We start from the raw sequence: 14,853 nt of genomic DNA on the forward strand, positions 1-14,853 counted from the left end.
ATGGTGACGGGAAGCCAGGCTGCGTTGAGGACATCCTGTGCTGTGAGTCTTTACCCTGTTGTGTACCCACCTGGCCTCAGACAGATACCTCTGTCAGCTAATACAGAATCAACCTGTGAGAGCAGATAAGGCCGGCCTGAAGGGGTCGTTACATGAAACCATGTCGAAGGTTTTTGTGTGGTAGAGAGATCCATTATGTCGCAGAGATCAACACAGACAAACCTTTGGGTGATATGAGCTGTTCAGCATTTCTAAAATTAGTCTACAGGCCATCCCTCTTTCTTCAAAAGCTCTTTTGGCTCTTGATAGAGGGGAAGACTAAAAGCCACAATTGAAACCAGATGAAAGAGGACACGGAGTGAAGAGCGCATGTCGTGTCAGCGTCTAACTTCCTCTCATTATCCAATAAGAGGGCAGCGGTGTCAGCGTCCAACATCATCCCATTATCCAGTGAGGGGGCAGCATGTCGGCGGTGCCCGAGATACTCGGGGGACGGGGAGACGTAAACAAAGAGCAGAGTTTAGATTCAAACAGGAGTCTGTCCCGAGTCCTTTTTAGTGAAACTCTAGAGCGCAGCAGCTCCAGGCGTGGTATGCTCATTGTAAACACAGCCGTGAGGAGGCAGACACAGGCGGAGGAGGATCTGCTTTCTGTCTATTCAGGCAAGAGGAGGACAAACTAGCAGAGGCATTACATCATCTCTAACACTTTCACATGTATACTATCAGAACAGACATTTAAAGAGATAATCACCAGACTATTTATGGTTGTCATTTTTTCTGCATTAACCACTCAATGTATTCATATTCTGTCACTTTTCCATATACAGTAGTTGTTTTCATCGTTAGTGGTGGAGTCTGCCAGTCATATTGCCCACATAAGAAGAATACACCAGATTCGACTGTTTTCATTAAATGTGCATTAGTCGTTATAAGCCTCATAGATGTGGGTCAGTAGGGGCCTACTACAACTACTATGTTGTAAAAGTGAAAGTGAAACTTAAAAGCAACACGTTCTAACACGTAAAACTGAACGAAACACAAACAAAACCACTTCTTTAGGTTTAGGCAACAAAAAACATTTAGTTAAGAAAAAGATTGTGTTTTGTCTTAAAATAACTACGTTTGAAAAGTGAAAGTGAAACTTAAGGTTGTGAACACAAAGACAACTAGAATGGCACTCGGAGAGCGCAGACCTCCACCAAGGTGCGTGACTTTAAAAACATATCACAGCTCCCAGCTGGCGGTACCGTGAGGTGGTCGGCTTGTTTTTAACACGGTAACGTATCGGCGGATGCCTCTCTCATTCAGCAGCCTTGTTATGTCTGTATAATATCACACTACGTTGTCTCTCATCCAGTCATCTACCGCTTTGTTCTTTCTCACCTCGGACGGCCAGCAGCTCCCACACACATTCACACACGTATCATCATCAACGCATCATCAATGTGCCATACCCTGTGAATCCGGATCATGATTCGGATCACCACCAAAACCACCAAAACCTTTGGCCCTACTTTAGCAGGGGTCAAGCAGGGAGCGGGGGTATGTGAGCCATGATCACTTTTGCCTTGTTGAAATAGATTTACATACAAATGCAGGTGCAAAACTTAGGCTCATAATAGTTGTGAATGCAAGTTTTGCATTTCCAACTTCCTCAGATAATCTGGTCAACAAAGAGATGATCCTTAGTCCGGCGGCGCTACATGTCACTGTTTCAAAGACAGATTTATTGTGATGTTTTATGGTCCAACAAAAAGAAAAACAGACTGGAAGCATCAAATATAGATCATGAATTGTATCTTAACAGCTGTATGATAAAACAACGCTGAGAAATCAAGGTGCTCTTTTTACCACATCATAATGTTGAGCGGATAAGGATGATGTAAAAGGTCTATTAGTGCAACAACAACAGTGTGTTTCTATCACGATGAGGAGGAAGAGAGAGTTGCAACCATCACAGAGACCTGAGAGAGCCCAGCGAGGTACTCACACTTTATTAGATTTGTTCTGTGGTTGTCGGGGGGGAATTTCTACACGAACCGTCTGTTGAGGAGGATTTCTCTGTCGGTCCCAGAAGAGACTTTCACAGGAAAAGACCATAAAATCCTCTCAGAGAACATTCCAGCAACAATATCACAGTCTACTGGAGCAAGCCAAGTTTATAGCTCTGATATGAAATGTTGGAGAATTTACCCAGCACGCACACACACACACACACACACACACGCACACACACACACACACACACACACACACACACACGCACGCACGCACGCACGCACGCACACACACACACACACACACACACGCACGCACGCACACACACACACGCACACACACACGCACACGCACGCACACACACACACACACACACACACACACACACACACACACACACACACACACGCACATGTACACACACACACACGCACAGCCCTGGAGAAATATTCATGGACTTGAAAACTCAGTTTACTGGACTGAAAATACATTTAAATTAAATGCATTATAAAAAGATGTTTCATGACTTTATTAGAGAGTTTCCAAGAATTCAGTCCCTCGTTCGTCTGTTAATGAAACATCTGGAGACTTGTGAAGCGTTAGATATGGAAACACTCTCCCCTGCTGGCTGGATACACACACTGCAGACATTTATGTTTGAGCATGTTACAGTAAAATAGTCTTCAGTCTCTCTTATGAAGGTTAGCTTTGCTATGCATCGCTCTGGTGTGATGAAAGTGTCAGTACTTGCATTGAAAATTATTAAACTTCCTATGATTACCTCATAGTTGGTCTTGTTTGATGTTAGTAACAATGAAAGGTCTTTGAAAGCTTTGCTTAATGCATTTCAGAATAAGAATCGGATTTATTTGCCAAGTACATACACATATATACAAGGAATTTGACTCCAGTTTTATGCATCTTTCTCGATGTACTTAGAAATAGAAATAACACCTGAGGACAAGGACAGCAAAGCTGGACAAATACTGTAAAGGTGAAAAATAGACCGGACTGTTATGTACACAGGTAGCTGTTTATATAAATATTATATAAATACATATAAAAATGCACCTATCTACTGTGCTATGCATTCTTTATATGTGCTTTCTGTGTATATACTTTGATTTCAGACACATTTGAGCAGCTGACATACAGTATATGTCCAAAGAGATATCACATAATGGAAATCGAATAAATACAGCCTCACATACATAAAAGTAGATAATATACACATACAGTATATAAACAAACAAAAACATCTACTTTTATGCACCAGTTTGTGTAAGTTAAAATGATGTATATAGAGAAGATAAGATAAGTCTTTATTGATCCCCGGAGGGGACAGCGGCAAAAAGACAGAATAAGTACAAATAAATAGAGACGTAAAAGTAAGAATAAATAAAATAAAATAAAATAAAATAAAATAAGAATAAATAAAATGAAATAAGAATAAAAAAATAAAAATATAAAATAAAATAAAATAAAATAAGAATAAATAAAATAAAAAAGAGGAAAATACAAGTGTAGAAACTGTACATATACAAGAATGAACAAGAGCAATTAAAGACAAATAAATCTGATTCAGTTCATGGAGAAACAATCTGTAATTCATGAAAAGCAAATAGAGTTTTTCCAATCATAAATTATGTTTCTCCTCCTTCAATGGGAGTCTAATCAACTAGAGACTGGTTAAAGCTGGAAGTTACATTTGCTAAACTAATACAGACACTTTAACGTAAACCATGTCTGAATGTTATGTGATGTTGCAAAGATTTGGGTTCTTTGGAAGCTAGAGAGCTTCACTTGACTCCTACAAAATGTGCTTAAATATCCTGGTGAACAATAATGTTCCTCTGCCATGTTTCTACAGTAATAATATTTATTTATTTTTTATAGCACAATTTAAAATCTGAAGGTGCTCTAGAGAGAGCCTTTGTTACCTGAAGGCCACCGTAGCACGCTTGTGAAACTGCGGTAAAGTCAGCCGCAGAGTGTTAAACCGTGGTACCGCCAGCCGCCGTCTGACCTCCGTTGCTCCTAAAGTAGTGTTAATATGATAAGGATGACCTCTGAGCGAGGTGAACGGCGTTACCACGGTTTTACACTCGGCTGCTCACGTTACCACAGTCTTGGAAAGGGAAGAGTACTCTGTTGGTTGCAACCTGCAACTACACCACTAGATGCCACCAAATCCTACACACTGTACCTTTAAGAGGAGATCTCCTCACAGCCAGTATGGACAGGAGGAATGATTACAGAATCAAAAATGATTTCAATATACAAATGAGGATGTTTTAAAACAATTCATCTTCTTGCATCTTGCAGCAGTGGGTCACGTGAGGTGTCTTCTAATCTTTCAGATAAAGGTTCCAATGCAGTATTGAGCTTCAGCTGACTGTAATCACCTTGTCTGTCATGTACAGTACAATATATCGTTGAAACAAAACCACATCACAAGGAAAAAGTAAATCTAGTTGCAACTTTTTATTTCTTTATTGATATTTTTCAGTCGATAAGTTTCAGGTTAGTAAAGATGAAACAGTATTTGTAAATCCGCCAAGACATGCTCACCTGCCAAGGCTTTAATTACTGCAACACTTCTCACTTATCCAGGCATCTTAAACAAACCTGCTCAGGACGCCATCTGGACCAGCTGCCTGTGTCCATTCACCTTCCTCCTCCTCCTCCTCCTCCTCTGAGCCTTCAATGGATAAACTGTCAAGCTGAGCTGATACACACGAGTCAACAAAGCCAGAGGAGGGTCTGTCTGTTGGCCGGTTGGGGGGAAGGGGCTGTTTACTACATCAGATAAAGCTGTTTGCTTTGTTTGGTCTTCTACTGTCACCTGGACGCAGGATATTCAAGGTCGTTGCAGGTCGTTCTGAAAGTTTTGGACAGTTTAAAAATATGAAGTTTAAGTGAGTTTGTTAGTATGGAAGAGAATCTCATGTTTACAAATGATACCTGGGAGCAGGTTCAAATTGAATAAACCTTGCAGGACACTAAAATAAACCCTAAATGTGGTTTAAAATGTTAATCAGATTTCTATGACGTGTGAGAGACAGCAGCTTTGATGAAGACTGGTGCAGGTTGGTAGATCTGTCTCAGAGGTGTGACACACATTACTATTTACCTGTTCTACAGAATATAACGGTGAAGAAAACAATTCCAATTTACACTCTCTTGTAAAATAACTCTTACTTCAAGTTGTATGATGTAATAATTATTTATTTTTCTGATAATGAAAATGGATTTCTTCACTTTCTTACAACTACCAACAATTCTCTGATATTATTGGATGTGTCGCTGGTCCAGTGATTACCCCTTAAAAATGAGAATTATAAAGCAGCTAGATGTATTTACTGGAATCTTTCCCAGTAAACTTTGACCTGCTGTTGAAATCAGAATCTAAAAAGCTCCGTGTGATACACAAAAGACAAAAAAGACAGTCTTGTGTCGTACAGTAAGCAGTCAGTGTCAACAAACAAACAGAGATTTGTGTATAAGAAACATTTCCAGGATTGACTGCCATGGTGAAAACAACATGTAAACATTTTGACCGGTACGGTTCACATGATGACAAAACAACTTTTCATTTTGGTGGCGTTGGCCCGTTTACTGACACAGAAACTGGTTTTGAAGGATGAATGAAGTTTTGAGTTATTACATTTTGCAAACATGCAATAGAGTTGTGATGTCCCTTCAAACAGTTGTGACTATTGCACTTTAGTTTAGAGAATATTAAGACTGTTGCAACAAAATGAATACCACAGTGTAGAAATACACTGTCACAAGTAAAAATCCTGCATTCAAACTTTACTTAAGTAAAAGTACAAAAGTACTTGCAACAAAATATACGTTACTTAAAGTAAAAAAAAAAAAAAAGAAACGGAAAAGTACTAATTCCAGAATAAAGTAAAGTAAAAGGTATTATTTTTTTTACTATGTACACTGCCGAGTAGCAGTCAAGTCTTGTCATTATCCATAATAACACACATCATAAAGTATTTAGTAATTTTATTTTTGCATCATTATCCATAATAATACACATCATAAAGTATTTAGCCCTTTTATTTTTGCATTAATAATCTGAAATAAAATAAAATAAGAATAAATTAAATGAAATTAAATGAAATTAAATGAAAAAATTAAAATAAAATATAATTGAATAAATAAATAAAATTAAATAAGAGGAAAATACGAGAGTAGAAACTGTACATATACACGAATGAACAAGAGTGATTAAAGACAAGTAAATGTGATTCAGTTCATGGAGAAACAGTCTGTAATCCATGTAGAACAGAGAGAGTTGTTCCTATTATCATTTATAATAATCTGAATCTGCAAAGTAACTAATGTTGTCAAATAAATGTAGTGCAGTAAAAAGTACAATATATACCTCTGAGACGTAGTGGAGTAGAAGTATCAAGGAGCAGAGAAATAGAAATAGTCTTCTAAAGTACAAGTTCCTGAAAATTGTACTTAAGTATAGTACATGAGTAATTGTAGCCTACTGAGTTACTTTCCATCACTGGGTTCAAGTTGTACAATATAATAATAGTTTATTTTTCTGATAATGAAAATGGATTTCCTCAAAGCTCGTGTTTAATGAATCCATCCAGTTATTCATTAATTTTCCATTTAAAAACTCAAACTGTTGGTTGAGGCCTTTTTATTCCATCACTAAATTCATTACAATAAAGAACACAGAGATGAGGAAATAAATGCAGCTTGTACTGTCAATATGTGGTGCAGGTCCCATTCTCACCACTGAGGGGCAGTGTAGTGTAAAGTGTGCAGCTCAGATGAGGAACACGTTGTCCTGAAGGTAGAGGTGGGAGGTGAAAGGTGGGTTGTGTTCAGATTTTCTTTTTACTTCTAGTCCATACTGCAGCTGCCCTAACAAAGTATGCACTGTTGCATGCAGTATGCTCACATGTTGGACATACTACTTGGACCTTGCTCCTTGAACTTTGACCTTTTTCTCACATATCCTCTGCTCAGAGGATTGTGGGTCAGATTAGCCAGAACAGCATGCTGGCTTTCATTCCGCAAAATCCAACGGGATGTAGTCAGGCATCCTGGTATTTTCGGCACACTGCATTTGACGCACTCTGTATTGGGACATACTAAATCTTTTTCTGGCATACTAAATAATATGGGTATTGGAACGCACAGGTGGAGTGGAGCGGAAGTCACTTACCTGGTTCACATCCTCTGTTCTGTAGAGCATCAATGAAGCCGCTGATGTGTTTGTCCATTTTCGAATTTCATTATGAAACTTTTCCACAAACAAACACATCTATAATCTGATAGAAGGGCTGCCTATACTGTATGATACCAATTTATAGATACACTGTACACCGCTACATAGATAGATAGATAGATAGATAGATAGATAGATAGATAGATTACATGCAGCAATGAAGGTTATGAATTTGCATTTTAAGAGCATCTGAGGCACAAGAAGAATCATAATATTATGCATAATGAGATTTAACGAGATATCTATATCTGTTTTCATTCATCATCCTATGCATGTGTACTTCCTACACCTGCTGGCTTCCCACAAGGCATCTGGATCGTTGACCTCCGACCCCCAGCTGCAGCTCTGTACTGGGGACACTTGAGATGCCCTCTGTGACAATGTATGGAGCACACATGCAGATACATACACACACACACACACACACACACACACACACACATATAGAGAGAGACACACACCTAATTAGATTACCTGCAATAATGCAAAACAGTGACGGACAGGTGCTCTCATAAACTGGATTACTGGAAACACACCGCCTGCGCGTGTGTGTGTGTGTGTGTGTGTGTGTGTGTGTGTGTGTGTGTGGCTCGGCGGGTTTCCTCTTTGTTTCTCCTTTAAACAGTATGACAGGCATCCACATATGTCTGGGACCCCTGTTGTTGCCTGACATTACGCTCTCGCTGTGTGTGTGTGTGTGTGTGTGTGTGTGTGTGTGTGTGCCATTCATGTATTTGAGTGCAAATAGACGTCCGATGGAGAGCAGAAGGCTGCAGGCTGTTATCTGTTCATGTGAATGTTTGCTGTAACAACAGAGCCCTGGCTTCTGTGCACCAACAACCAAAGGAAATCTACTCTGACATAAAGATAACGCCATCACACACACACACACACACACACACACACACACACACACACACACACACACACACACACACATGCAGAAGCAGAGAGAGCAGACAGATGTGATGTGGACTCTGGAGAGCATTCGTGGGAATATTGGGAATCGGATTAGGGACAAGAGCGTGACAGTAGAGCTCTAAGACAAAGAAAGCTGGATAGAGTTGATCAAATATGATGAAAGCTAGCTTTTACTGCTATAAGGTCACAAACAGCCGCAGTGTGATGAGGACAATCACACTCCTAATATGTGTAAAGCGTGACAGATGTGCCCGCCTGGCCTCGGAGAAACCAACCACCTAATCAGTCCCACAAGCCTTCTGCAGTAGGCCATAAAATGCAAATATGTGCCACTCTGATGCCGACCCACCGCTCACTCAGTCTCACAGAACAACACCAATCATAGACGGGGAGGGCCCTTCTGATTGCTTCTGGCTTAAAGTGGGAACGGCAGGTGTGACCTGTAGTTTAGATAAGAGATAAGCATCTACTGTATGTGAGTCTGTTTGTAAGTTTGTGATTCTAATGGAGACGTAACGTCGTTACCGACACCTCTGGCTGCTCATATATATATGTGTGTGTGAGTGAGATGACTTGTTTGCGGGAGCGTTATCAGTCAGCAACACAAAGAGCTATTCAGCGCCCGGAGAGACACAACAAAGGGACAATTTACTGCAACAAAAGACACCTCCGTCCTGGAGGCCGTGCCGGGTGAAAATCGGAACAAAAAGCCTCCCATGAGCTGGCAATAAAACTGCAGACTGCCGTGCAAAATCATAACCTCAGGTGGAACAGGCCAGGCCTTGGTAGAAGGGACAACAGAGTCAATTCACCTAAATTACAAATTATAAATGCATTTGATTATTCTCGTCCAGGTTTGGAGCCAAATAAAAAATTCAGCATCATCACTTTCCAGAATCAGTGAACCCGATAATTTAACTTTGCTTATTGACTATTTCTTCTGTACAATGTAGCTCCAATCAATGAGCACTGTTCACAGAAAGGTCTCTCTGTTATCCAGAGTGAAGGGGGCACTTCATTCTGCTGGATGTAGCAGGTATGTATATCATATGAAATTAGAAAACCTAAAGAATCCATCGGTACCAATCATGTCAAACTAGCTTGTTGGAAAGAAAGGTAAATAACGCTCCAAAGTTAGGCAACATTTTGGCGAGGAAAAACTAGCATGGCCATTTTCAAAGGGGTCCCTTGACCTCTGACCTCAAGGAATCTGAATATTTCTGCATCCTGGGGTCCCTCAACAGTCTTTGAATTACATAAACTGTGTCTCACTGTAAAGCTGAGACTCTGGTGGATCCAATGAGCCCAACTGTATTCATGTGTGATGATGTTAGTCCCCATAGGAGACATTTCATTGACCTCTCTGTATAAAATGACCTGTGGTGACCTCTAGGATAATCACAGCCTCATGAAACTTTACAGCCACAAACTAGAGATCTAGAGCATTCAGAGGATGGATAGATCAAACTAGAGACCTAGAGCATTCAGAAGATGGATGGATCAGACTACAGACCTAGAGCATTCAGAGGATGGATAGATCAAACTAGAGACCTAGAGCATTCAGAGGATGGATGGATCAGACTAGAGACCTTGAGCATTCAGAGGATGGATGGATCAAACTAGAGACCTAGAGCATTCAGAGGATGGATGGATCAAACTAGAGACCTAGAGCATTCAGAGGATGGATGGATCAAACTAGAGACCTAGAGCATTCAGAGGATGGATGGATCAAACTAGAGACCTAGAGCATTCAGAGGATGGATGGCTTTCCTAGCTAGATTAACAATAAGGGGTTTTCTGAGCAGTTTACACAACAGAACTTGCCTTGAACCGACCCTTTAATAATAAGGAGGAACAACTGTGCACATCTGATTGTATTACCACCGTTTGAATCTCGGCGGTTCCACTGAGAAATGAAGTCCACTTCTGCCTGATGACATCTTTGAGTGACACACTACAGGACGCCCACTTCCTGTATGCTGAGACAGGATTATCAATCCCAGAACAGAGTGATCAGCGTTGATGGATAGGTCTGTCAAACAGGATGAGCTGATCAATGCCCTCCTACCCAACCCTTCAAACACACACACAGAGAGCCCTGAGTCAAACAGAGTAATCAGCCACACAAAAGGAAATGCAGATTACCTGTTGCTATGACGACTGCAGCTGCGGTGTGGTGTGGTGTGACAGCCATCCCTTCTGACGGAGACCTAAATAGAGCACTGGCTTCACAAACACAGTGAAATGTGATATTGGCTAGTGGGCCAGGTGCTTCCTAATAACCAACAGTAGCAACGTATGACCAGTTAGAATGAAGGGAGGATTTCTCACACGAGATACTTCCACATGCATGATCAGATAATATGTTCATGTATGGATCTTTTTTTTATGACTTGCAAGTTTTATTTGACAGTATCAGTCAAAAAGGCGGCTCCGCAGGCATCTTCCAGTTCCTGCGAATGATTTGCCGTCCAATCATAAGAGCAGTCTGACACCAATACTTCAGTGATTGTGGAAAAGCAGAAAACACCTTATAGTCTCCTAATATATATATATATATATATAAAGCTTTGCACAGTAAACAGACTGCATTTCTATGACATTAGCAATGTAACAGTGAATCTTCATCCGATGGACTTTTGATGGACTTTGGGGCATGATCATCACCACTACATCTCCAGCACGTTGCAGTCAGACGCGCTTAGGGACAGCAGTCCAAACAAAGATTACGAAGATCCACGTGTTTAAATGCTAAATAATATGAAAGTATATTTTGTTAGCGCTCTCCCAGGGGACCCCCATGAGCTCTGGCTCCCTGCCCTAATATAGTAGTAATGGTAGAGGGGAAACATGGGGGAAAAGGGGAGTAACCCCAGGCAAAAGCTCCATATTGGACTTCTTAGAGTTAAATGTAATCATAAACTAATTTACTAATTACTAAAGCACAAATAATTTAATAAACGGGCAACAAAAATAGCATTCACCATATTCTGAAATGAATATCTCCTACATTCTGTGTGTGTTGGGGGTGAAAGAGTCCTATGTAGGGGTTTTCCAGCAGCAGACATAACTTAGTGTTAAGCCTGCGAAGAGTGGAGGTCTCAGTCTTCACTTGAACTTGTCTAAAAGCAGTCCTCTGGAGTCAGGAGTTGCAGTGATCTACTCATCGATGATGAGAACAATATCCCCCAGTGACAAAGATCCTCCTCTTCTGTATCCATTTTTGACGTTCCTGCAACTCGGGCAGGTTCTCCTTTGTCCATCTTTTCTATATAACCTACTCGGGGTCCATTAAAAACAATGTCAAATCTTAAATTGAACAAGCCTCGCCCTCAGATCTCTTGACATTATTCATCAAACGATACACCCAAATCTCTTTCCCAGACAAATCTAAGGGCTGCGACGGTTTTATTCCCTCCGTATTCCAAAAGCATTGTATAATATTTAGACGTTTGGCGTCCTTCACCAAAGACCTGGATCTGCTGTGACTTTGGAGAATGTAAATGTGACCCAAAGATTTTTCGCAATACATGACGTATTGAAGAGATCTCCAGAGTAAATCAAATTGTTGTTTTAGATCCTCAAGTGTACTTATTAGTGCACTATAAATCTCCTAATGTAAGAATCGCCTTCTCCACCCATTCCTTCCAAGTCAATGATTGTTTGTTAATGCTTCGCTTTGGATTTTGCCAAATACGTGAGGCTTTATTTAAGTAAGGATCAAAATCATGTCATGTGTTCTGAAGGTGAAATAGAACTGGATGCAGTGATATTCTTGTTTATGCTCCAGTGTGAATGCACAGACATTAAATCTATGAATGTGCAGAACTATGCTCAAGTTATGTGTGACAGTCTGTCTGTATGTGGCGGGGGCAGCTGGGAGTCAGAGAATGGACCCCTTAACGTCACCCCCTCCTCCTCCACCCCGGCTGACCCCCTCCCCCAGCCCATCATCATCATCATCAGACACCAGCAGCTGGCAGCCTGCCCCATTTAACTCCCTCCAGCACTTACTGGGGCCGGGCTAATCACTGGTGTGCTCGGCAGCACCATCCGTGGCCGGCCACACCTGCCCCCTCGCTGGTGGGACTGTCCCATCTGGGACCTTACGATGGGGAATGTCTGGAGGGGAGAGGGAGCGGGGGTGTCCTCTTACTTCCCAAAACAGCTCAAGGTGCTGTGTGAAGAGGGAGAAGAAAATCAAGACATCAAGTCGAATCCTGGCATCGATGAGGTTCATGTTCGGGAATGTAAAGTTCACATTGTTAAAACGTTTGAGAGGAAATGCTCCAAACACTTCCTGTGACTCCCAGCTGTCACTTTAGTCTAAAAAATAATCCCAGAGTTTTATCTGAGGCTTTTTGTGATCTTTTGATTGAAATAAAAGTATTGTATAGGTGACAATGCAGGGCGGAAGAGCCGTGTGTAGTTAGTGCTCAGATAAGCCCTCATTATTAGCAGCGACCAGATGGTGAGTTGATCATGCACATTGCTGTGCTACTCTGGTATCTGTCCTCCTCATTAGAAAGCACATTCACACACACATTTACACAGAGAGAAAGAAATGATTCATTCAGCTCCAATCATGAGAAACTGAAATGACCCTTCTCTGTTTATGTTATACAACTAATAATCCCTTCTGTTCACACCAAAGGAAGCAACACAATAAAATGTAACTGCAGCTATTTGTCCAAAACAAGAAAGTGAAACTGAAGAGTTACTCATTAGCATCTGCATCCCCCACAGCTGATACTGGTTCTGTAGTTTAGAGTGAAAGTCATCTGCTAGTCATCTGCTGAGGGAAGAGTTTGACTAAATAAAACCTCTCTGTTGTTTCCCTCTTCAGCCTTTAAACACCAAATGAGCACAGTCAGGACGCACAACCACACTCACTCTGTCAATGTGCCAGCAGCCATATAGTGCTGCTGCTGCTGGTGTTGCTTGTGCTGGTGGTGCTGCTGCACTGTAAACAATTGCTGTTAATTTACAGCAGGATTTCAACAGTATTAACCTGTTATTGCTAAAAACAGTGCTTTACTGTTAATACAAAAGAAAACCTGTTTAATTGCATATATAATGCATTCTTAAAAAATAACATTTTACTGCTGATCAACTGTTTAAAGTATCATCAGTAACAGTTTCATGCAGTATTTGTTGCTCATGTGAGGCTTGCACATCGTACATGATTGTAAAATCAGTGAATTAGCTTTATTGTTCTTCACTCACATGTTGTTCTGGTTTGCATTCTGTGCTTGTAGCCAGCTATAGACACACACTTTGGGAAAAAAGTGCAACAAGTCTATTATAGCCTTTTCCCTAACAAGTGCCTTTAATTGTATTTAGTGTGACTATTCCTATGTCTGTAACCTGCTAAGTCTATTCATCTAGGCACAAAATAATGTTTATTAAAATGTATGTAAAAAATAAATAGTGCAGTAAAACAAATCAGTAGGATTATGTAAAAGAAAGGTGGAAAAACAGCTATATAATGTATCTTTAAACAGTAAATTAACTGTAAAATACTGTGAAATTAATACAAAAAAAACACAAAAAAACAGTTTAAACAGTATTTTTCATTAACAGTACAAAGCTGTAAATTTCAGCAACAGTATAATAATGTTAATTTTACAGTAACATAAAGGCAACCCTGCTGCCAGTTCTTTACTGTTATTTTACTGGGAAATTCTTAACAGTGCAGGTTTTAACGGTTCTCCATTAGAACAGTAGAACCTCTACAGAACCATCTTTGTTCTCCATTAGAACAGTAGAACTTCTACAGACACAACTTCTACAACCTAAATAGTGCATTAAAACAAATCAGTAAGATAATGTAAAAGAAAGGTGAAAAACAGCTTTATAATGTATCTTTAAACAGTAAATTAACTGTAAAATACTGTGAAATTAATAAAAAAAATCTGTATTTTTCATTAACAGTACAGAGCTGTAAATTTCAGCGACAGTATAATAATGTTAATTTTACAGTAACATAAAGGCAACCCTGCTGCTGCCAGTTCTTTACTGTTATTTTACTGGGAAATTCTTAACAGTGTGGTGCTGCTGGTGCTGCTGCTGCTGGTGGTGCAGGTGCTGGTGGTGCAGGTGCTGGTGGTGCAGGTGGTGCAGGTGGGGGGTCATTTGTGAGTCAGATCATCTGGTGGAAGATTCATCTCCCCTGACACGCGCTGACATAGAAAACTATATTTAGCTGTTGGCGTCGGTGCGTAAAGTGACGTTGTTGCAGACGCACGCACGCACGATGGGTCGTGGACTGAATACTGATGATGAGCACAAGCCCAAACAAACTGGTCATGATTAAGTTATAGAATAAAAAAAAAAAATAATAATAAAAATAAATAAATAATAATAATAATAATTTAAATTTAAATTTAAATTTAAATAAAAAAAAAAAAAATTGAAAAAATTGAAAATAAAATAATAAAAACAAATTAAATAAATGTAGCCTAACAATCTGCACATACGGTCAATATAATAGTGATGAACAGGAATATTAATGCCATGTTTGGCTGTAATCAGACCCTCAGTTTGTTATTGTTATCAATAGCTCGGATGTTTTATTATAATTAACTGTATTATTTGGAATATGACATGTGCCTTTTTGATTGTGCAATAAAGAAAAAAAGAACAATATGACAATAAAAAAAATAA

The sequence above is a fragment of the Sebastes fasciatus genome, chromosome 5 (genome assembly GCF_043250625.1).
Source record: "Sebastes fasciatus isolate fSebFas1 chromosome 5, fSebFas1.pri, whole genome shotgun sequence".
Classification (NCBI taxonomy): domain Eukaryota; kingdom Metazoa; phylum Chordata; class Actinopteri; order Perciformes; family Sebastidae; genus Sebastes; species Sebastes fasciatus.